Source organism: Falco naumanni, chromosome 4 (assembly GCF_017639655.2).
Source record: "Falco naumanni isolate bFalNau1 chromosome 4, bFalNau1.pat, whole genome shotgun sequence".
NCBI classification, from domain to species: Eukaryota; Metazoa; Chordata; class Aves; order Falconiformes; family Falconidae; genus Falco; species Falco naumanni.
In genome coordinates, this window is record NC_054057.1 from 27,975,475 (window position 1) to 27,998,419 (window position 22,945).

The following is a 22,945-nucleotide window of genomic DNA, read 5'->3' on the forward strand; positions in this document are numbered from 1 at the left end:
TGTCATGGAATAAGCTGGCTCTGTGTGGATGGTGGGTCCTGGGAGCACTGCCTATCTTGCTGGGGTGGGCAGGAGCCCTGGACAGGTCCTGACACAGAGACCCAGCAACACACAAGTTTCCATACATTCTTTCCCTACCTTCCCCTTTCCTCCCATCCACGCACTGCTTTCCACTGCAAGATAACCCAGGTGTGCAGGTTTGTCTTTGACTAGCAGCTGATCAGTTCGGAGGTACTCTGCAATAAACCTGCCTTGCTGACCCAGAAACTAAAAAACATTTAGTTTATCAGCTACGCTTTTGTCTTTGTCCTGCAGGGGGTTTCTAGTGCTGGATGGTGATCCATCACCTTTGAATCATTCTTTCATGACTGGTGTCACCATCTGTGGCTCCAGCCATCGTGTCCATAGTGGCTTTTCCTTTGTGTAGGTGCACACTGTGATTCCTCCATCACATACTGCTAGTCTCGGACCACAGAAGGTTTTGTGCAGAAACTACTTCTGGGGTGACAGGTGAACAGACAGAGGAAACTGTAAGCAGCAACAGATGTTGTCCTGATACCTGACTAGGAGCAAATTTTCAAGCTCCTTTCAGTGCCCTTAGGGCACTAATAGACCTTAATAGCCCAGACCAGTCTCACCTGCCAGCCCCCACCCCCACCCACCCACCCACCCTCTCTGGCAATGGGCCCAGGAGTTCTATTTAAGTGCAGTCCTGGGCCTTTAGTTCTTGCCTAGGCTGCTGTGGGAATGCTGGTACCCAGTTCTGTCTCTGACCTAGTGTCATTGGTGGACCTCCAGCTCTGTCTCCTGCTGCTCATGACTGGACCCTGGAATGTCCCCTAGACCCAATCCATCAGCGTGCCCTGTAGGGGGTAGTCACTTCAGTATGTTATCCCCACCCTGTTCATACCCTGTGGGATGACACCCTTGGTGGTGAAGGCACTGGTTGCACTGGGGTTACCCTTGGCTTCTGGCTTATCCTCTCTCGTGCAGCAGCCCTACTCCTGATGTTCTCTGATGCTCTCATAGATCTTGGCAGGAATACTCGTTTGATGTTTTGGTAAGGGATTACCTTATGTGTTGGTTGTTTAGCTAATTTTAGTGTATTTTGTTCAAAAAAATGCAAGTTGTGCTTATCATAAAGCAATGCTTAATCTCTACTCTTTTCTTTACAATGGGTATGAGGCTCTGGAAGTGAAAGCAAGCAATGATGAAAATGATAGTCCGCCTAGGTTGGAGGTGTCACCAAGGTGAAGTGAGCAGCTGAAGTCACTTGGCTTCTTCAGCTTGGAGAAGAGGTCTGAGGGGTGTCTTCATCACAGTCTACAACTTCCCCAAGGTGGGAGGCACTGATCTCGTCTTTCTGGTGACCAGCAATAGGACAGGAGGAAATGGAATGAAGGTGGGTCAGGGGAAGTTCAGACTGGACATTAGGAAAAGGCTCTTTGCAGAGAGAGTGGTCAGTCACTGGAACAGGCTCCTCAGGGAAGTGCTCGTGGCACCAAGGCTGTCAGAGTTCAGGGAGTATCTGGATGATGCTCTTAGTCATATGGCTTAGTGTTAGGTAGTCCAGTGAGGAGCAGGGAGCTGGACTAAATGATCACTTTGGGTGTCTTCCAGCCTGAGATATTCTATGATTTGCAAAACCAGGACACTTCCTACTGGCTGTATGGAGGTAATGCTGTTATAGGAACAAGGCATTTCCATGAACAAAATGAACAGTGTATGGGAAGCCACATCTGCTGATCCAACTCTAGTCATCATTTTAGCAAGACAGCAATTTGCAGCCAATTGGGTATGAGGAAGTGATGCTGCCTGATGAGTTGGCAGGACTTCTTACATGCTCTTTTCCCAGCTTTGGCTGCCTGTAGATGGGTCAAGCTGTGCTGCTGAGAAAGCATGCTGGTGCCTACTGATCAGGGATTGGAAAAAAGGCATTTCAACACGCTGGCTTACACAGCGGGCCTCTGTAGCTTTGGTAACGTAGTCAATTCTCCAGACTACAGGGCAAGAAGGGTGAAAGGATGAGCTGAGTATCCTGCGCGTGGGCTATGTGTAGACCTAAGGTGATAGCAGCCGTCAGCAGCCAAAGCAGACTGGGTCAATGGGCTTTGCTCTCTCCTCCCCCACCTCTGAATCCACATCCACAGTTTGGAACATGCTGTGATTGTCAGACATTGTGAAGGTAGCAAATTGCTGAGAGCCTTAAAGAGCAAAGAAAAGGGCATGTACCATCAGAGGTTAATTTGTAAAGCATGGTGGCCTTTGGGCCTATAGAAGGGCTCTACAGCTTCATTAATACAGGTTATTTTGGGGTGAGTTTCTCTGCAAGAAATGTTCCTTGAATGTTCAGTAAGCTTCAGTGGTGGAAAAACTTGGGTTATGTGTCCCCTGAGAAGGAATGTGGCAGCGGCCATGTTTCAAGAGGCAACTTAAACCTTAACCAGTATCTAGGTGGTACCCAACTCATCCAAGAGCTGTGGAGGTAATGGAGCCTGGTTTCCTATGGTTTTGTCTTGCAGTGGTGATTACTGCTGTTTAATTAGATGCAGACTCCAGTTGTTTCCCCAGGACTAAAGAGCTGAGGGCATTTTATTCTCTGCAGTCAGCCAGGGCATCCATGCTGTAACATCCTCAGTGGGAGAGTTCATGGGGGTTTTCTCCTCACTGTCTGCTTGCCTGTTTGCCCAGCTGGAGGAACTGAAAACATCAGAGGGTGCCACAGCTGTTACATTGGACTGGTTGTCCAGCAGGATCAAAGGTTACCAGGAGGAGACTGGTTCAGGTTATGCATACACATAAATATACAGTGTGTGATTACATTAACCTCATTGCCTTAGGAAACTAAGGTACAAGTAGCATGAGATGTAGTAGGATTATATGAAAACCAGTCTTTTCATCACATAGCAGGAGAGTTAGGTGTGTTTGGACAACTGATGGTTCGGTGACATATGAACGTACACATAGAGTAAAAATTAAGAGCAGAGCAAAAGGGGACCAAAAAAACCAACTTAAAAATATATACAAGTTACAAGCATCCCCACACTTCAAAAACAAGGTAGTAATAAGATATACATGCAGAGAGTATAATTTAAGGTGTGCTACTTAAAGCAATAGAATTGGTTTTATCCTCTTTGCAGAAATAAAACACAATATATTCAAGATTTGTGGTGGGATTACATTTTTAACCCTACCTAGTGGAGTACTGGCTATAGTGGACAGCAAGTCCATCTGCAATGTTTTCTTCCAAAAGAAAAGGAAGCCATTCCAAATGTCAAAAACACAACCATCTAGCCATGGCCAAGTCTATTTGTCCTAAGCAACCCCTTACGGATGATTATGGGCTGTGTTTGGCTCTGCTCCTTCTTTCACATGGAACAAGATGCTGCGGCTGCTCCTCTAACCTATACACTATTACAGCGGTCACAGCGTGGTTACAAAATTCCCACTGCTCTGGAGCTGTTGTGTGGATGTTAGATTAGGGTAAGATGCTGTTCCCAACGCTTAAGTTTTGCCTCATGTCAAGTCTATTTTTGGGTGAGTTGCTCCGCAGAGAATTCCTCCCCAGCATTCAACAGGCTTCAACGCTGTAGGAATTAGGTTAGGTGTCAGCTGAAATCAGCAGTCCTGTCTGGTGTAATTGTAAATGGCTGAGGTTAAGTTGTAGACAGCATGAATCAGCTACTCAATTTCATCATGACTTGTACAATACTTGGTAGGTAGTAAAATAATAATTCATCAAAGCAGGGATAGCAGCATTTAGTTCTGAATGATATCCATGGAGCTATTTCCCTTCTTTGAAGTTTAAGTATCAAAAGCGCTAGGTACTTGCACGCAGCAGAGTTCATTATAGATGTTTCTGAAAGCAGCTACGAACATATTTACTGCTATAAACTTGAGTAAGGCTCTGGTAAGTGCAAAATATGGTCAAGTCTGTTTTGCATTTTCTCAGTTAATGTTTTGATGCCTGTCTTCAGCCTTACGCTACCACAAAGCTGGCAAGGCACAGGCAAAACATTTTTTCCCAGCTCCCAGCCATATCATACACTCCACAGGCTTATAAGCAGCACTTATTCTGGTGGCATTCTCTAATGCAGCAAGTAGAAAGACACCTAACAGAGAAAAAGTGAGCTGCATCTCTCCAAGAGAAATGTAGTACAAATAATTGATAATGCCAAAAGTTTTACTATACCGTGGAATAAAAGTTTCAAAGGCTAGCTGGCCACAGATTACAATTTTTTTTCTCTAAAAGCTGCTTTGAACTGTGCGTGGCAATCTGACTCCCTGCTTGGAACTGAGCTATGATCCGGTGGTATTCCTCAGGGGACCTTTCTTGGCGTGCCTTGTGCTCAGCCCCCTCCAAATCTGGCCTCCACAGAGAAGCAGAGAAAGAAATAGCACAGGGGCATCTCCTGCAACATGCTCCTTGTGGTTGTCCTGTGGCTTAATTGAACTTCATGCAGGAGGTGATGAAGCCACTGTGTGGAAGACAATAAGGAGCATCTCCAAGTCCCAGGTATGAGGGGCCACAGTCCCTTTCCCTTCTCCCCGTATCTGTACAGACAAACCTGCATCTGGTATTGCCAGCCACAGACATCCAAAACTGTTTCACAGGAACAGTATGATTGCTTTTCAGGGTCTTGTCATCTCAATAAATACGGGCTCTGTTGCTTTGCCTTTTGGTGGTGCATCAGCAGATCGCCTTTTCAGGCTTTTTAGGTTTTTTTATGTCAAAGGAAAAGGGATTTACTTCTCTTTCCTTTATTTATTACCAGTCATTTCTATACCAATTTTTAAAGTTTTCCTGCAGCACCATTAAGCATGGCATTTTCTTTAAAAATATGTGGATTGGAATAGTCTGTTAAACCAAGGTCGAGGATTTAAGAAAAGTACCAAATATCACAGGTTTCACACCATAACAAATGTTGTCCAAATTATTATTTATAAACATGGGCTAAGTGAAATACAAAAAGACTGATAAATAGTAGAAGCACAACCTTGATAACAATCAGAATCAGGCAGGCTTTGCAAAATTATGCCAGAGGGCAAGACAGGAATCAAATCATTCCCTTATCAGATGAGAGAATCATAAAAATGCCCTCAAAGAAAAGCTTCAGGACCCTGCAGTACTGAACACCTCTGAAAAATTTCAAGGTTGCAAGAAATACAAGGAAGAACCGATGCTCTAGAGGTCAAAACTCCTTCAAGGAAACAGCACAGGCAACTTGCAAAAGCTTGGTCAGGAGAATTCTGTCTTTATATGCTGCAAGCCCAGCAAACAGACCGCCTTAAATCAAGATGTAATCCCTACCCTCTGAGAATCATTTCTTGGTTGAACTGTAGTTTTGGGTTGAACAAATTTTAGCAGTTTGTACCATTTGCATGATGTTTTATGAATACCTGTGCCACTGGCAGGTGCTTCTGTAGGGTTCAAATGCTCCAGGGAGAAGAAAGCCTCTCCTGGCCCTCATGGGCCCTGGTTCAGGCCCCAGGACAACCGGGCACCCCATCCGCCTGCTGTCCCTTCCCAGCCTGGCCTTCCAGAAGCAGCCGTGACATGCAAGTCCCTCTTATCCCGGGGCGGTGCGGTTCGGAGCCGGGCCCCCAGCCGGTGCCTGCCTCCCCCAGCCTGTCCAGCCCGAGGCCAGGCAAGGGCCGAATGCCTTCAGTGGGGCGGGCAGGGCTTTCGGCAAGCCCCGTGTGAGAGCCGTAAGCGCTCTGTGTGAGGCCTGGCTTCTGGGAAGCAAATTATCGGTCTGTGCTGGTATGCAATCACCTTTTAATCAAGTGACCGAGGCTGCTGCTTTGTTATTTAAAAAGTCAGGCCTGGTAATGACCTATAATGATATACGGGGAGCACTTTTCATGTAAAGGTCTCCAGTAGCACCCTTAATATTTCACAAAACTCTTGTGAGGTAATAATTAATGACTGGCTCTACAGATGGGTACATTTTGCTCTGGCAAGGCCACAGGCCAATTTCATATAGGCAATTAGAGCCCCACGGCATCTATACGCTTTGGCAAATGTGGGCCACCGTGTTTTGCCCGCAGCGGGAAGGTGGGGTGGCTGGTGCTCGGTTGCCCACGTGTTTTACCTGCTAGCCATATTCTTTAGCCATTGGGCTTTTCTGCCCGGCCCAACCAAGTGCTGTGGTCAAGGGGTACTGCAGGCTATGGCATGTTTTCTGAGAGAGACACGGCCGCCCAGCTTCTGTCTGCTTCCTCTTCCCATTGCTTTCTCCCTGGTCTCCAGCTGATACCTAGGAGGTTGTAACAGCGTGGGCAGTGAGCAGAGTAAAACGCAGAGCTAGTAATAGTCACGTTGGACTAAACAATAGTAGCTTTAATCCTTTTTGTGCATGTCTGTATTTTCCAACATCTATAAAACCTTATTGCTGAAGTATTAAAATACAGCAGATGTTGGTCAAGCATTTCTACAGACTTAAAGCCATGCTTCTGTAAGGGTCTGTTCCTCCTGGAGTGAGAGACTGGGGAGCGGTAACGCTTCCTTGTGTGTTTTATAAAGGCAGTAAGCCTCGTGTGAGCTGTTCTGAGTGAGCAGAGCTCTCTGTCGAGGTGCTTAGCGGGGAAGGCCTCTGTACTCAGAGGGCCAGCCCGCTCGAGATGCCTGTGTTCTGCTGCAAGTCTTCCTATCTCTTGGTGTTTGTGGGCTTAGTACGGGATCTGATGTCATCTGGGACATGGGGGGTGTGTGTGTGTGTTGTTTTGGCAAGCATGCTTGCTAAATCCATCTCACTTCTTGTGGATTAGTGCATGCAGATTGTCTACTTGTGTTCTTTGTACTACGTTCATCATCTGATTTCTTTTTATAGTGCATTAAGCAACTCAAGTAATTATCACAGTTGTGCATAGAAATGTTTCAGGGGAACTTTATTTCTCCAGATATAAATGCTAATCCATTAATTAAATGCATTTACAGAAAAAAAACAGGAACTTATTTTGTGCCAAGGAGGTGTGATGAACTGTTGGTGAATTTGATCACTACTATTTTTTTTTTCCTTAAAATCACAGACCGTTTCTATTCCTGTATAGAAAAAGTCAATAATTCCAGAGCATGTTTAATATTTCTGGAGCATAGAGGATTCTCCTTTCCTTATCTTTTCCTACATGCAACATGATGTGCTCTCTTCAGGCACTGTTCTCGTGTGTACAGACTGAGTCATCCATCCAGGGAACACAAACCACGTTCCTGCACTGAGTCACACTGGCCAAATACAGTGTGACAAGCATCAAAAAATGCAGAGGAGCCTTTGCTTCAAAGAGCTTCTGGAAACGGAACTTTTCTTAACTATTACAAACATTTGTTGAACAATTCTGACAAATCTGTAAAATTTATGACTACCTCGACTATAGGGAAAAGAGTAGTTCCAAGAATAGAGGAACTAAACCTGATTTCCTAGAAATTTCTATTTTGTTAAAGAAATATGTAGAAATCCTTTAAGAGTTAAGTCTGTTAAATTATTTTAGTCTTTGTGTTTGAGGAGGATGAGAAGTTCAGTGGAGGTAATCTTCTGCTCAAGAAGAAATTACTTCCACTGAAGTAATCTTTTTCATTACAGAACTCTTCTCTCTCTCTGAGGGCACTTTCTAGTATCCAACGAGACTCCATTTCTTCTCAGAAACCAGGTTAAAAGGACCTTTTATTTTTAGTAAAGAGCAGTCACCAAACTAGAAGCAGTACCTGAAGGGTTAGTAGCAGCAGGGAGGGAGGTGCTACTGAAGGAGAAACTTAGAAAGATCACATAATGTCTAACGTGTTGAAAGACAAAGAAATAAAGCAAGTCAGATGGTGATAAAGTTATTTGCCTGCATATGAAATAAGCTTTTAAGTCTCCTGTGAGTCTGCTGAGGATTGCATTACCTGATAAAGCAGCAGTTTTATTCAGGGTCTGATAGAACCTGGTAGCTTGCAGAGTAGCTCCCTGTTTCAATGTACACAACGAGAACTTAGACAACTTTGGTTATGGAACAGCCAAAAGCACACTGAGGTGCTTCAGTTCAGGCATCAATCATTGTTTGGGTGCTTTTGGTTTTGGTTTGCTTTTACAGAAGCGCTATAAAGAACTTCTGAACTTGAGCCCTGCTTATGAAGTGTAGGGTAGGTCCAGAGTCACAGGGAATGGTTTCCGTTTACAAATAGCAGTGTTCACGTGTGACTGAACTTGGATCCAGGCAAAAGCACAGACCAGGCAGACCAAGGGGAGCAAAGTATCGTAAGCCTCTTCCTTCTGGGTTGGAGTAACATGCAGCTTATGACTCTGACCAGAATGCTGCAGATGCAGTAATTTGACCAGGGATGTTCACTCTGTGCTAACAGGCTTGGCAATGACAGTTTGAAACAACCTGCTTCAGCCTGGGCAGGAGCCCTGCATGAAGTTTGGAGGAAGGGCTCAGTTCATGGAGAGCAGAAGTATCACTAGAGCCAATACTGCTTTTAAAGGGGAATAGCTTAAAGGTTTGTAGGTCATCTAGCGTGCAGTACATGCAACGGGACTCAGTTGTGTACCGCACGTGAGCTGGTCAAGTCCTAGGACTTGAAGCTGGGCAGTGTTTGTCAGTGAGAGGTTTATTGCTTGGGTAAAGCTGTCTGCAGAGCTAGCTGCAGTGCCATACACCCAGGGTATGATATGCCTATGAGATTTTTATTATTATTTTTATTATTAATAACCTGATATCCTGTGGGACGACTCTGGAAGTATGAAAATTACAAAGCATGGGCCCTTCTGGGGTGAACTATTTTCAGATTGCTTCTAAAATTACACTTAAATTTGGGGAAATTTATATTCTCCACAACCGGTCTTCCTTTCATTTCCTTTCTCCTCCCAAGGCTTTTTATTTCTGCGTTTCCAAACACAGCCATTTCAAACTTCATGGAAGAAGTCAGGCCATTCGCTGCTGTGGAAAGCATTGAACAAGACATGCTGCTGGAACCAGGCCACCAGCCGCACTGCATTCAGTCTAGCGAGGCTCCTGCTAATTACACAAGGGCTTTAAAGGCGATAGCAGCTATGATAAATTAGTAAATAAAAATCCCCGCTCTCTAGAAAGTAGGAACCGTTTTCCCTTTTCCTCCGTTGTGACTCTAAGCCCTCCCCTCAGACACGGGGGAAGAGCTAGCAGCGCTGCACGCCTGGCAGCATCCTGGCAGCTGCCAGCTGCCCCACACGGCCCCGCGTGCCCAGGAGCATCCACGTTAGCGTCGTGCAACAGGGCTCGGCGGCTGCCTGCGCCGACCTGCACAGCTATTTGAGTGTGTGCTGGGTGAATACCAGCAGTACCACCCAGACTTCAGTCATTAGCCTAAGGTCATCAGTGCATTTCTGTGCATGGGAGTGTCTGCATTTTATGTATCACTATGGCTTGTCTGGGTGTGTATGTATTTGTTTGTGTGCTTGCCCTATAATGATCCAACCTATCTCACATGTATATTTTAAAATATTTTATAAAGTGAGGGTAGATATCGTTATCTAAGGGAAAGTGAAGTGCAGGGTCAGAGGTTATGCCCTTTGCTGAAGGATGCAGAGCAAGTCACTGGCAGACGTGACTGGGACATGGGGGTTCTGACACAAAGTCTGCTGTTTCCACTAAGCCATCTTACTTTTTTTGCTTCTTCTGTGTAGGAATCGTTATGAATTGTAGATTATCTAACACGCGTTCTTGCTGTTGTGCTTCAGAAAGCCCCATGGCAATGGACAGAGGAATTGTATTCGTTTACCTAAGGACCGCTACTGCTGCTACTGACAGCAAGACTTCAGCTCGGCAGCGATGTACACTGACTGAAGCCCGAGTGGCAGGTAGCAGCTAACGAGAGCGCTCACTCGCATCCTTTAGCAAAGGCTTGACAGGATGACCAGCCAAGTCCAGCTGCATTCATTTCCAGTGACCAAAGCAGGTGGTCATGGACCCAATTACAACCTGGAATGCTAAATCAGAGTCCTGCAAATGACCTGATCTGATAATTAGCTGAGTCCTCTGCTTTGCTGTGGGTTTGTTTACAAAGATTGCTCTTTCTTGGGATATTGATTTTGGTTAGTATGGCAGAGCTTACTGATGAGCAGGTGGTTTGGCAGTGTTCAGGTTTTGAGTTTTTTCCTTCAGAATAGTTTTGGTGTTTTTTTTTCCCCCAGAATTTTTCAGCAGAACAAAAATGTAGAAATAATTCCTTCTGGGAGTGATGCATTTTGTCCATGAGGTGTTTTCTTCAGGAATAATATTAAAAGAATTCTACAAATAAAAATAATTCTTAACGAATCACTTAAAGCATTTCAACTTCAAAATGTCTGCACAGACTGGAAAGAACATTTTGGAATTATTTTGTAACAAAACACAGTTTCTGGAAAAACCAAAGCAGCATGCATTATCAGTACGGCCTGCTCTGCGCTTCTCACAGAAAGCTAAAATTTACATGACAAATGTGCCCACCTCCAAAGCAGGCTATAAACCCGGAGAACCAACCAAATAAATCACTTTGCACTTTGCAACAGACAAATACTTTCCTTTGGTCTTTTTTTAGACTGCAAGCCCCTTAGGGTAGGGATAGTCTTTATTTTATATCATCTCTGGGACCAACCCACTGCTGAAACTTAAGAAGTAATAGTTTCTACCAGACTTGATTCACATCATAAAAATCAGCTTGTGCCCTCTTGCTAACACCTCTGCGTAGGACAGGAACTGAGCAGGTATTCAGACTGGATGTTGTTTCATTTCAAGTGGAGTTAGTGAGATAATATGGTGTAGACGGCAGAACTTGCTCATTAAAATAACACAATTTTTTAAATTCATTTCTCAGCTCTCTCAATCACATTCTCACATCTCAGTGTAGGTTGTGAACTGCAAGCCATACATGAAATTAAAGCAGGCAAAGAACTTATGTGTATTTTTGTGATACATTATGTGAGTTAATTTCAACAGTTACCTTTAGGCTGTGTAGTGACTGAACACAGTTCTGTTACAGCAAAAATAACTAAAAGGGTTTTTTTTCCCCTCTTTCTTTTTTCATTATGGGACAAGGACAGAGGAGCTTGAAACAGACTATTCCTTCTCCTTTCCTCTCTGTCCCCAACCTCAAATCAGTCATAAACACAATTCATGAAGCTATAATCTGATGAATTTGATCTCTTCTTTTGTAGTAGCGCCAGCAGACAGGTTGGACCACTGGGCATACCCAACAGCGCTGAGCAGAAAATGTGCTTCTTGTCTCACTACACACTCTGCTTTTCTACAGCAAAACAACACACATCCAGAAGTCTTCAAAGGTAAAATGCTGTCACATTTCTTTGTTGTGGTGAGTTATTTTGTGGAATCTGCTGCTTGGGATAGAAGGTCAGGCAACATGTGTTAATAGTCCTGAGGATCCTTGTCTTCTGTGAGACTCTGCTTAGATGTGTGGAAACCATACGTGCACCTATGGATGCCGGTCTCTTTTCTTAGTGCTGTTCAAAATTGCAATGCCTCTGCATTTGGACAGACTTATGGGCAGGTTCAATAAGCTCTTAGAGGAGCGTTCCTTAAATAACTTGTCAGCATCTTGTTCCTGCAATTTGTTGGAAAATAAGATTAAGAGCTTGTCCTACAGCCGTGTAAATCACCAGGGCTGTGTTAACTGGGGCAAGCTTGAATGTAGACTGAATTGCTTGGCACCGCTTTCCTTATTTTGCTCTTTGTTATGCAGTGTTTTCCTAATATCATGCATACATTGTAGGAAGCAGAGATTTACATATTCACTATTGCTAAGATATTGCTGCACATTAAAGGCCAGATTCCAAAGCCTTTACTCATGATGAGTAGGTCTCTCCTCCATGAGTAATGCCTTGGAGATCAGGGAAGCCCCTAGTGAAACGGAGCATTACTTAACATGGGGTCAAGCTGTAGAGCCTTTCCCTGTGACATTGGGGACTTATATTGTCTCTTCCCCTCCTACCTCTGGGTCGGTCTGATCCCACACGTACAGACCCTGGGTAGGTTTGTGCCACATGGCAGTGATTTACGCAGCCACCAGCAAGAAAGAAGTGGGCGGCAGCCTGGCATTGGAGCTGGATTGGGGGAACTCAACCCAAATTATTGCCCGCCTGTAATGGATATCTCAGAGATCTGGTGGTCCCCAGACCCCCATCACTCCACCAGTATTTTCTGTAGCTGGACCAGCGAGTGTCCTACTCCATGAGCTTAGGGAGGGAGCAGCTCCTGAGCTGATACCAGGAAAAATCCCTCTCTGTTGTTCAAAACCAGCTGCGGTGGCTGCAGATGAGGACTGTTCCCTCCCCAGAGGAAGGAAAAGAGCTGTTCTGTGTATGTAAACACCTGAAAAGCTGGGGAGCAGCGCCTAAGGACTTCCACTTTTGCTTGCCAGTATTAATTCAGTGCAACAGGAGAGAAGCTGTGCCGTGTCAAACTAAAATTGATGTTTCCATGGCACCTTCCCCAGCCCACCCAGCCCCAATGGCTGCTCTGGCAGTAAGCCTTTCCTGAGACGCCGATTGCAATTGTGTACCTGTATTTAGCAGCCCCCAATGAACTTGAACTCTTTCATGCATTGCTCATGTACACCGCACCATCCAGCAGTGATGAGCCCCACAGCAACTGAGGGGGGAAAAGGGCAGCTTTGGTACAATAATGTTGCTGTCACATGCAGGAGATGGCCGGTAACCTCTGCTCTTCTTAGGCAAGTGTCAGCAGTAAAAGTTTCCCAATGTCCTGGCCCTGTCCTCAACAAAACTGGTGCCTGTAGCAATGCCGTTGCTATTTGGGTGGGAGGTAGTTCTCTGTGGTAGACCCAGATTTATGAAGACACTGCAGTATTTAATTCTTAAAGAAAAGATCTGTGCTGTGTTAAACATGGAGTCTAATCTGCAGGCTTTGAGTAGAGGCACATTGGTGAAACATTGGAAGAGATCTTGCAGGACTTGTTATACTTGTTCTGTGAATAAGACAAGGCTTTCTATTTCCCAGACTGTTGTTCAGACAAATTTTACAGGCACTAAAGTAAACAAATGCCTTTCCTAGAGAAATGCTGCTATTAAAATGCTCAGGCCAGATTTTTGTTTTAAGATGGAAAGAAAGCAAATAATCATTGCACTCTGCTTACCAGCGGCAGTGAATTATTTGTCTGCTTTGCACCTACCTATAAGCACATACACAACCACTACCCCACAAAATCCATCCCAGCTCATTGCACCCTTTCAAACTAAGCTGTGAGTAAGTGCAAGTGGGCTCCACATCACGGGCTAAAGGGAAGGGCTGAAGCATCTATACCAGTTGAAACAGTGGAGTTTGCTGCTCCCAGCCCCTGTTCCCCCTGCTTGCCCCACACATACAAGTAAACGGCATCCCCTAAGCTTTTACTCTGGTTTTAATCCCTCCTAGAAAATTAAGTGTCAGATGTTCATATTAATGTAGTGATTAACCAGCCAGTGCTAAGAACTCTTTACTGGACTGGCTCAGTTTATACAGCTCTCGTCACCATGCCAATAATTAAGAGTGAACAGAGGAGTAATGCTGTGTCACATGGACTTTGCCATTTTTCTGTTTCAGGGATGAAGCTTCACTTAAGAAGGGAGAGTGCAGCTATTCCCTCAGAGAGCAAACACTCTCTAGCATATACCGCACTGAAATCCTGGTGGAAGGTCGAGATTTTAAGAATATATAGCATTCCTGAAGCCTGCCCTGGCTGTAAAGCTCCATGTAGTTATTAAGTTGTTATTCTTAAAAAGTATTTAGCTGTTTGTGCTACTTGTTACCCCCATTTTACAGAGGAAAGGTTGGGCTCAGGCAGATTTACAGCTTAGGAAGCTCTGGCTCCTACTTCAGAATCTAGCTTTTCAGGCTACGCAGAGGAATCTACCTCCTTCTGTAAAGATTTTTTTTTTTTCTTTTTGCACTCATGAGCTGCACAGGTCTCACAGAAAGGCAGTGACATGCTCCCATTTGCGTTTTCGAGACTTTGTTATTGTAATTCTTATTTACATTGTGGCCTTCTCTCTACTCAGATAAGCATGGCATCCACATATGGTCTTCTGGTTTTTGAGAAACTGCAAATGAGAGGCGACCTCGTTGGTTTCCTCTCCCGAGGGAAGTCTGTGTGAGCTGGTGACCAACTCCACGGGGAAGCCCCCGACTGCTGTGTGGGCTTGCTGAAGTGGGTCTGGCTTCTGTTGCACGTTGTTAGCTTCAGGGAAGAGATGCAGAGATAAAACCAAAGGTCAGGAGCAGATCTGTGAATGACAAACATCAGGATCACGGAGTACATATGCCTCTCCCATCAGCCATAAAAACTTTGGTAACTTTGGACCACAATGATGGCCTGATATAGTCTCTTTAAACTTAAAGAAAAGCCTCGAGAGAGTAGTCAGACATACCGCGGTGCGCTCCAACTCAAATAAGGTCATGGAGCTGCACTCTCTAAACCTGTCATTATTCCTGAGGCACTAGCAAGGACATCAAGGACACATTTCAACTGTTCCAAGACAGGCAATCACAGCTTCTTGCCAGCTCCCGATTTTTTAGCCTGGAAGCAAGATTCATGCAGTCACTCTGTCTATTGGTACCCATCCCTGTTCACTAATTTTAACTAAATTCCACGGAAAAGTGAGGACCTCACAAGCTTTGTGAAACCCAGTGATAGGCAGAGATGAGAGGTGGCAGCCTCAGCAGCTATCTGTTCTGTCGCCATCAGCCCACGTGGCCCATTAACACGCATACATCTCCATACCGGCTGCCTCTAACCCAGCTGGCATTGGAGGGCATGAGAGGGCATTGCAGATGACAGGCAATGAAGGGAGAAGGCAAAATCATTTGTGGAAACCCAGTCTCCAGTAGTTCTACTGCTGAAAGGCCCAGGCATTTGTTTTTCTTCTGCTGCAACCATATAGAAAAGAGGCAAAATTTTAAACCACTCATCCATTTGCAGACTGGCCTGCAATTCCCTCAAGACCCTTGTCTCAAATTAATAGATTGGGCAAGGCTCATGATGAGAAAGCACTCGCTCACCCAAATAAACCAGAAAAACCGATGTATTGGTTTGCATGAGCAAGTGCTCAGTGGGTGAGCGAGGGCTAGGCAATGTGGCATGAATACACAAAGGAAGAAGAATATTGAAGTTTAAATTGATAAAACCTTGAGGAAGCTTGAGTCATTGGTGATAAATTTCTGCCTTCAGAGGAAATTAGTTTTAAAGGAAAAGGAGCTATTTAGAATATATTTAAAGTATCAAATTGCATGTGTTTATGCCGAAGTTGCTTTCCCACTCCCACAGACTGGGAATAGAAGTCGTGGTCCTCACTCGCCTCTTTGAAAACTGCAGCATCAGTTCTTTTATAGTCAAATAAGCACTGAGGTCAGGAAGGAAGCAGGTCTGGAGAAGTTAATGCCCTTGTACTGGGTCTCTTTTTTTAAATGAATTGGGTCTCTAGTTCTGCAGTAGTGGCTGGGAAAGGAAGTAACACCTAAAATCAAATGATGAGGAGCTTGTAGTTTGGGGAACTGCTTATGAAGATGGGGTGATGGAGAATGTGAAGTAGCCTACCCAATGTGACCCATTTCAGAAAGAAAAATAAAAATGTCAGGAGACAGGTTGCTTTATCCTCATGTTTTCCTGGGCTGGTTTACAGTATGCTTTCTATTTATACCAGGATATTATGTTCTTACCAGCGTTGCAGGATATCACACACTGGTAGCTGAGGGCTCTGGTGGAGGTGGGAGTGCGCACACGGAATTGATTAGAGGTTTGCGTCCTCTCGGTGGGGATTTTAAGGTCTGGAGCTGAGTTTGGAGTAAAGGAAGCGATGGAGAGAGTTATATTTTAATTACCTCTGGGAGGTTTACTGAAATGCTCAGAGAATTGCTCATCCATCTGAACAGAAAGGGAGAACTGCCGTCAAAGCTGCTGGGAGCTTGAGAAGTAAATACCGGGGAGTCAAGATCAAAGAGATATCCCGAGGTGTGCTGGGGACCACGTTATAAATAGGAAGGGAGAAAAAACTCAGAGCATTCAGTTGACCACTCTCAACCCCTTTTTGTAGCAACATGTTTTGACATCACTTAAAACATGATGCCAGCCCTTGATTATCTGGTTTGTGGATTAACTTTCCATAGATCCTCGACCCGATTCCTGAGGACGCCGTGGTGGCTGGCCCTGGCTCCTGCCCTGCCTGCCCGCTGGTGCGTGCCACTGAGCCAGCTCTCTGTGCAGCTGCCTGGCTGTTTTCAGCCCCTTCTTTTCATTACAGGTCTTATGTATGCTTTGTATTATTAATGGCTTTACTTTATCTAGCTTATCTTGCAGTATCACTGGGTAAAGGGAACTGCTTTATGTTCTCATCCTGCTGCTGTTTTCATACCGAGCGGTTTTCTAGCTAAGCTGGGAAAGACTGGCTTTGTTTGTATTCTGGATTTGGGGTCAGCCCCCTCTGCAAACCTCGAAGACTGAGGCTGGCATCCAGGTCCTGTCTTGTCTTCTAAAGAGTAAAACTTCTACAGGAACTCAAAGATTTTTTTGTTTCTTTTTTCTACAAACAGCAGATTGCGGTTGAGGGTATTGGCAAAGAGAGAGGGAAATAAGGAGGAGTGTAAACAAAACACATTTGTAAAAGTATTTTTGTATGGATCAGCAGGGAGCTTTTTTAACGTGATCCTCTTTGTGCTGTGGCCTTGGGTGCATTACCTGAGTTTCTTCCAGATGGAGCTAACCTGAAGGATGTTCTCCAGGGGCCACATAGCACAGCCAGGACAGCAATGGACGTTCAGTCTGTTGGGTGATGAGAGGGGCAGCCTGAACTAAAATGCCCGGGAACACATGCAGTGAGGATGCCAGGGCCTCTGCGCCAGCTGTTTTGCTTTACAGATCCAATGCCTAGCATCATGTCACTTGCCAAAATCTCAGTTTTCAACGTGGCACATGGCTACATTGGCCAAACTGCTGTAAGGCCTTCCTCGGGGGCACTGATTGGCTCCTCCTCATTAGAAAATAAAGATGTGGTTGCTGGAGTGCCAGGCGCTGCGTGACCTCTCTGGTATCTAGAACCTGCTCTTCTGCTCAGCCGCATTCCGCGACGCTCTCCAACATGCTGCAGAAAACATATACTTGAGAAGGATTTTGGAAATTAAAGGTATGATAAAGAGGAAAAGGCAACTGGCTGCCTGGCCATGTCCTATGGGATTTGTTTCAGCACAGTTACAATATCTCTGGGATATAGTTCAGATTAATCACATTGAATTGACCAGACTTTGCCACATATGTCTTTATTATTCAGCTATGCAGTGCTGAATAAAATGTGATAGATTTTTTTTAAGCGTTATGACATATTTTGCTTTAAATAAAAATGGCCACATAATCTGTGGTTAAAATGCTTTGGGGACACAACCTCAAAGTATGTGACAGAAAAATTCTTTTCCCGTTCGGTTCAGCTTTGCTATTGGGCCGGGTTTTCATGTGGAAAATGCAAGGTAATGATTTTAATGACATATCTCTGGAGTCACAGAGAAGCAATAAGCAATGAAGTGTCCGTAATTGCTAGGGTACTTATTGTCTTACAAGGCTGGGAGAAAAGAACTGATGATCATCTGTGCTTTTTTTGGCTAGAAAGGAAAAACTGCCTACTGAGATACTCTAGTTATTGAATATGTGCATGCTGAGGCGAGTAAGAAACAGAACCATTGACTTTGAAATATTGGGAAATAGGTATGACCGTGCCTATGTTGGTCAGTTATGCAGGGAGTGTTCCCTGCACGTTGTACTCTTATCATCTGCACTATTCATTTCTATGAACAGTCCCAGGCTAGGCTGGCTGTTATTCTTCCAAACACTGTTTGAGAGGCAGAAGGGGCCGAAGGATTGCTCCCGGTAGGTAGTTTGGATGCAAACACACCGGTCTGGAGACTGAGTTTAATGTTTTGATGGTTGCAAGCTACTCTGTGGCAATTCATTTACATGCTGGAGAATGGTCCTGAAAATGCTGAATTTACAGGAACTTACGTAGAAAACTGAGTTAAGGCAGAGATACCTCCATAATGCAAAACAAGGAGTGGGCATCAGGGAAGGCTGACTTCTTTTATACTGGCTGGCCCAAATAAGGACTGGTAGCTGCAGTTGTTTGGGAGAATCACGGTGTTGCAATCTCTTATCTTTCCTATCTGTGTCTGCTGTGGATGCAAACAGCAGGAGATGGCTGAATCTGAAGAAAGCCCTGTTAGCCGCACCCTTGATGCAACTCACATTCTTTGCGCTTTGACTCAGGGCTATCAGCTTTCCTCGCTCTCTTCACAGCGCTGCAAACACCTAAGGAGACAGTATTTGGAGCAGACCCTTGTTTTATTTGCACATAGCATTGAACTTCAGGTGGCAGCTGGGCAGAGGCAGAGCAAAGGACCTTATTGGGCAGAGACGGGGCAGGATATGCCCAACTGGCCCCAGCCAACCATCACACCTGAGCTCAGCATCATGGCACTCTTACTCTTCCTAAGGTGAAGTTCAGGGCACCAGCTTGTGCCTCTTTGCCCCCCTCTCTTTCTTACTCTGGACACACATGGGCTATGACAGCCTGTGCTGTGGGTCAGGAATTAGGTGAGCAAGGGTGCAAAGCTCCCTCTTCACTTGTGCAGAACGGACAGTGAGAGTAATGCAATTAGCAGTGTTAGTGTTCGTAATCAGACACATACCATTACTAGTCACCCATCTTGAATAACTATACGGTGTGAGCTGGTGACGTTTGCTCGACTTCTGCTGGCATCTTATTATTGACAGCGTGTTCAAATTGTAATTGCTGCAGTCGTACAGAGATGTATGATTTATGGTCGAGCACAAGAGTATATGTAGCACGGTAATATCAGTAAAAAAAAAACAACAACAAAACCCAACAAAAAACAAAGTACAGAAATAAGGCAGAAGCCTTATTCCTTGGTAGGAGGCTACTGCACTGTTTAGTAACAAAGATTTTGGATATAATATAACATACCTCATTCCATCACAGTATCACAGGACCTTATGGCCTTACTCATAGAAACTGCAAAACTTACACAGGTAAGAACATAGCAAGAAATACCTAGCTCCAGGATTTGTGAAGTATGTGGAAAACCACAGTAGTCCCTACTATGATGTTATGAACACCATAGCTATGGATGCTTTTAAGCGGGAAGTGTATTCCACCCTTTGAAATTACCTATTAGATGACAGTGGAAATGCCCTATTTCCCAGCAGTTCAGTAGATGTTTTGCGAGAGGGGAATAAAACCTGTATACTATTGTCAATATAGTTATTCCTATGATACTCTGATAACATTGTTCCATTTATGTTATGAATTGTAATGTTTAGCTTCAATACTGGCAGAATTTGATATACAAGAATTTTTGATTCTTGTAATTATTTTAGATGTCAGTCAAAATGCACAAAGCAATTTATTTTTTTATTTTCTGCTTCAAAAAATTTGGCATCAAAATAAAGTAAGTATAGGAACCCTCCTGAGATAACACCCATAGTTACGTGTTGAAATACTGACTGTGCAATTTGCTGTAATTAAGGTTTAATTCCAGCACCCATGTGTGTTTTAGTCTTGTCCTTTCTAAGTGCTGCTATACAAACATACGAATGGTGTTAAGAGAAGAGAGAGGGAATCTGAGTGTGTAAAAATACACACCTACACACCTTTTCATCAGGGACGCTCTCTAGCAGCAGCATGATCCGAGGACGTTTAAATACAAGATTTGGAATAAACAGCTCTTGAGTGATAACCCTCATTCTGCCACTAACACTCTGCCCAAGGCAAATTATTTTACATCTATAAAATGGAAATGATAGCTACTAACCTGCTTTACAAGAGATTTGTGAAGATAAATTGGTTAATGTTTGTGCAATGTTTTCAACACGCAAAGTGCCATAAAGCTCCATGAATTATTACCTCAGTCCTCACTTCAAAACCTCAGCAAGGAGTCACAGAATACAAACTACAATGTCCACAATCTCAAACGCCATGCAAATGAAATCTGAGCAAGCTGGATTGTAAAACCACACTAATTCATCTCTGCTTCATTTCTTCTCTTCCAGTAAAAAGCCTGCCCTTTAAAATCACTTTTGCAACACGCAGGGAAGCGCTGCGTTGCCACCAAGGAACAGCTGCTGACGAACATTTAAGGGGCAACTGCTGACCCACTTCACGGTGGATAATGAAAACTAACACATTTATTTTTCATTTTGTTCAAGGAAAGGATCCAGCAGCAGGGATTTCTTGGCTCTTGAAGGGATTTTGAGACTTTATTCTGAGGGAATGTGGAAGAGATAGAAGAATTAATCCTGCTTTTTCCACTGATAGGGAAATCAGTTATTCATCCTCTTACAGTTACTTCTCTCCACGTGTGGCTAAGTAATCGGCTCAGTGGCGCAGGCAAGCAGCGATGAGCAATTGCAGCTGGGTTCTGCGATCCAGCAGTATCTTCATATGAAGGAACTAACCACTTACGTGGACTTTACTCATAGATCAGCATGTTTACTCTTATTATATAGAAGACAGGAGACACATAAATACTATAAAGCAAGCAAGTTGAAAGAAAGCTGAAGCAAGATACTGTTTTTAGCATGATACTCTCGCTATGAGCTATCAATTTAAAAATTGGTCATCAAAAGGTTGGCTTTTGTCCCATAACCTTTGATCCACATGCACGTGCAGCTGATAATAAAAGTTTTGCAATATGAATATTGCATGCCCTTGGAAAAATTCACGTGTTTACATTGGGTTCAAAGGAGTTATACCAGAGGTGGTCACTGCATATGTGACCAGCTGTTCAGGGAAAAAGTTGTGTTTGAATTCAAACCTTTTCAAAAATCATTCAGTTGTGTAAAAAAGGGCCTGAAAGCCCTGCCTGTGATCATAAGCATCTCAAACCTCAGCCTCAAGAGCCTCTGTCTGTCTCATGACCTTGGCAAATAAAGCACAGATGACACGAAAGTAACCCAAAAGTGGGAGGATGGAATTCACAGTTGCATGCTGCACAGCCCCTTCAGCAGTACAGCACTGCCAGCAGCAGGTCGGAGTCCCCTGTAGTGGGTATCTGCAGTGTGGGAAAGTAAATTTAAAGGAGAATTTGCCAAGTCTTCCCTTGCTACTCATGTCAGGAATGAAGGAGGAGTTTATTTAGGATCAAATACTTGGGTTTATGTGCATTTATGTAAGGGCAGTATGTGATGGGAGGTGGAGCAAGTATGAAAAGTTCCTGCTCACTATAGCAGGTAGAATCCCAATTGCATGAAAAATTCTGCAAAGCAAGTATTTGCTCTTTAGCATGTTAGGACAGGACTTGGACAAGTTTCTCCACTGAGTTCATATGCAAAAGATGTTTGTTTTGTTTTGTTTGGGTTTTTTTCCCCTGTATTTAGTTTGTTTTTCAATTGTTACTTTGAATCCTTTCTTTTTTTAAAAGCTCCATTGCCTTCCATAGTGGTAGGTTGATGCTCAACATGCGTGTCTAGGGGCACATGTTTTTATTTAGTATTTATTCACAGAACTGACTTGAGGTTCATTTCTTAGTTTCTCATTTGCGCTTCCTTGCTCATAATGCAGGCTGCAATCATTAGTGTGTGCTGAAGATGCTTTGCAAATCTTCCCTCCCTAGAAGGTGATCTTTTTTTCCTGGGCCTCTCACTTTTAAAGATCCTCCTATGTATCTAAGTAAATGAAAACAAATCATATATACATAATGTTTATGAAGTTGCACTGTGTGAGCATCTTTGAAGCAAATTGCATTAATACTGTATTGTAAGCCCAGATTTTGCCCTTAGTTCAGCCATGAAACCAATCATGAGTAGAGTTCCTCAGGTATTACTAGTGTCTGAGTTTACTACAAAGTACATCTTTCACGTTATTTACAAGATATAACCAAACCAGAATGTCAGCTACAGCACACAGAAGCTGACTTGTAATACAATTCATCTTAATAACCGATTACAGGCATGGTGGGATGATACATGGTTAAAGGCATGCGGTCAGGTGTCCGGCTTTGTGCTGGGAGAAGTAAATGGGATGGTGGGGTTTTTTGCCTAGTTAGACAGTAAATAGTTAAACTATCAGAAAATGATTGTACAGAGGAAGTTGGCTGGTAGGAGAAAAGTAATGCATCTCTCAGAGGGACAGGCATCAAGGAGGAAAGTCAAGATACACTCAGTGGCTATTTTGCAATCTATTGTGTTCCAGCACCTTGTGATAGACACAGGCATTTAGCACGTAATCGCCCCAACCTGCTGTCATTAAGGACTTCAGTTCTGGAGTTCCCAATTAATCATAACAGTTCTAAGGCTTCACGACCTATTGTCTGTACAACCCAAGTCCTCACAAGAGCTTTATGAAGAAATTCCTGCCAGCATTTAGCAAGTTTGAGTGTTGAATCACCATTTGCTCAGAGAAATCCCAGCCCAGACAAGTGACACTTCTGTGTCCTATTTACGTGCCTGAGTGACAAGACTATGCTTCCTCCCACTTTCCAAAGGATCAGCCTGTTAAAATAGGATTGTAACCATAATCATATTTTATGGAATAGCTTGGGTTTGCCTCTCGGGAAGGAAAGAGGCTGGTGGGGCAGGGGGAACACCATGCACAGACTCTTTTGCTTAATGCCTGTGGGTGCCCCTGCAGCACCTGAAAAACACTGATGTTATTGCGTGGCTATTAAATAACTCACTGCGTGGAGCAAGGAGCATTTTCATGCTGCTGGTGCAGGGGAACGGAACCGGTGAGCCCTGGTTGGGACCCCGCTACTCCCGGCCTAAAACACGCCGAGAAATGGGCTGGTTTTATTTCACGCCCTCCCCAGCCCCAGCCTTGCAAGCCCCGGAGGGTAGAAAGACCAGGACAAGGCCAGGCTGTGGGCAGAGAAGCCAGGCGGGCTCCGCCGGTGCGGGGAGCAGAGAGCCGCCCCGCGGAGATGCGCGCTGGGGAGCGGATTTCAG

General features: G+C 44.2%; 1 long non-coding RNA gene across 1 annotated transcript; it reads left to right on the forward strand.

The window, feature by feature from the left end:
* The first annotated feature begins 1,184 nt into the window (after nt 1–1,184).
* LOC121087780 lies at nt 1,185–21,695 on the forward strand. Its single transcript, XR_005827737.1, has 2 exons — nt 1,185–1,402; nt 11,151–21,695. It is a non-coding gene; the product is annotated as an uncharacterized LOC121087780 (long non-coding RNA).
* The last annotated feature ends 1,250 nt before the right edge of the window (nt 21,696–22,945 follow it).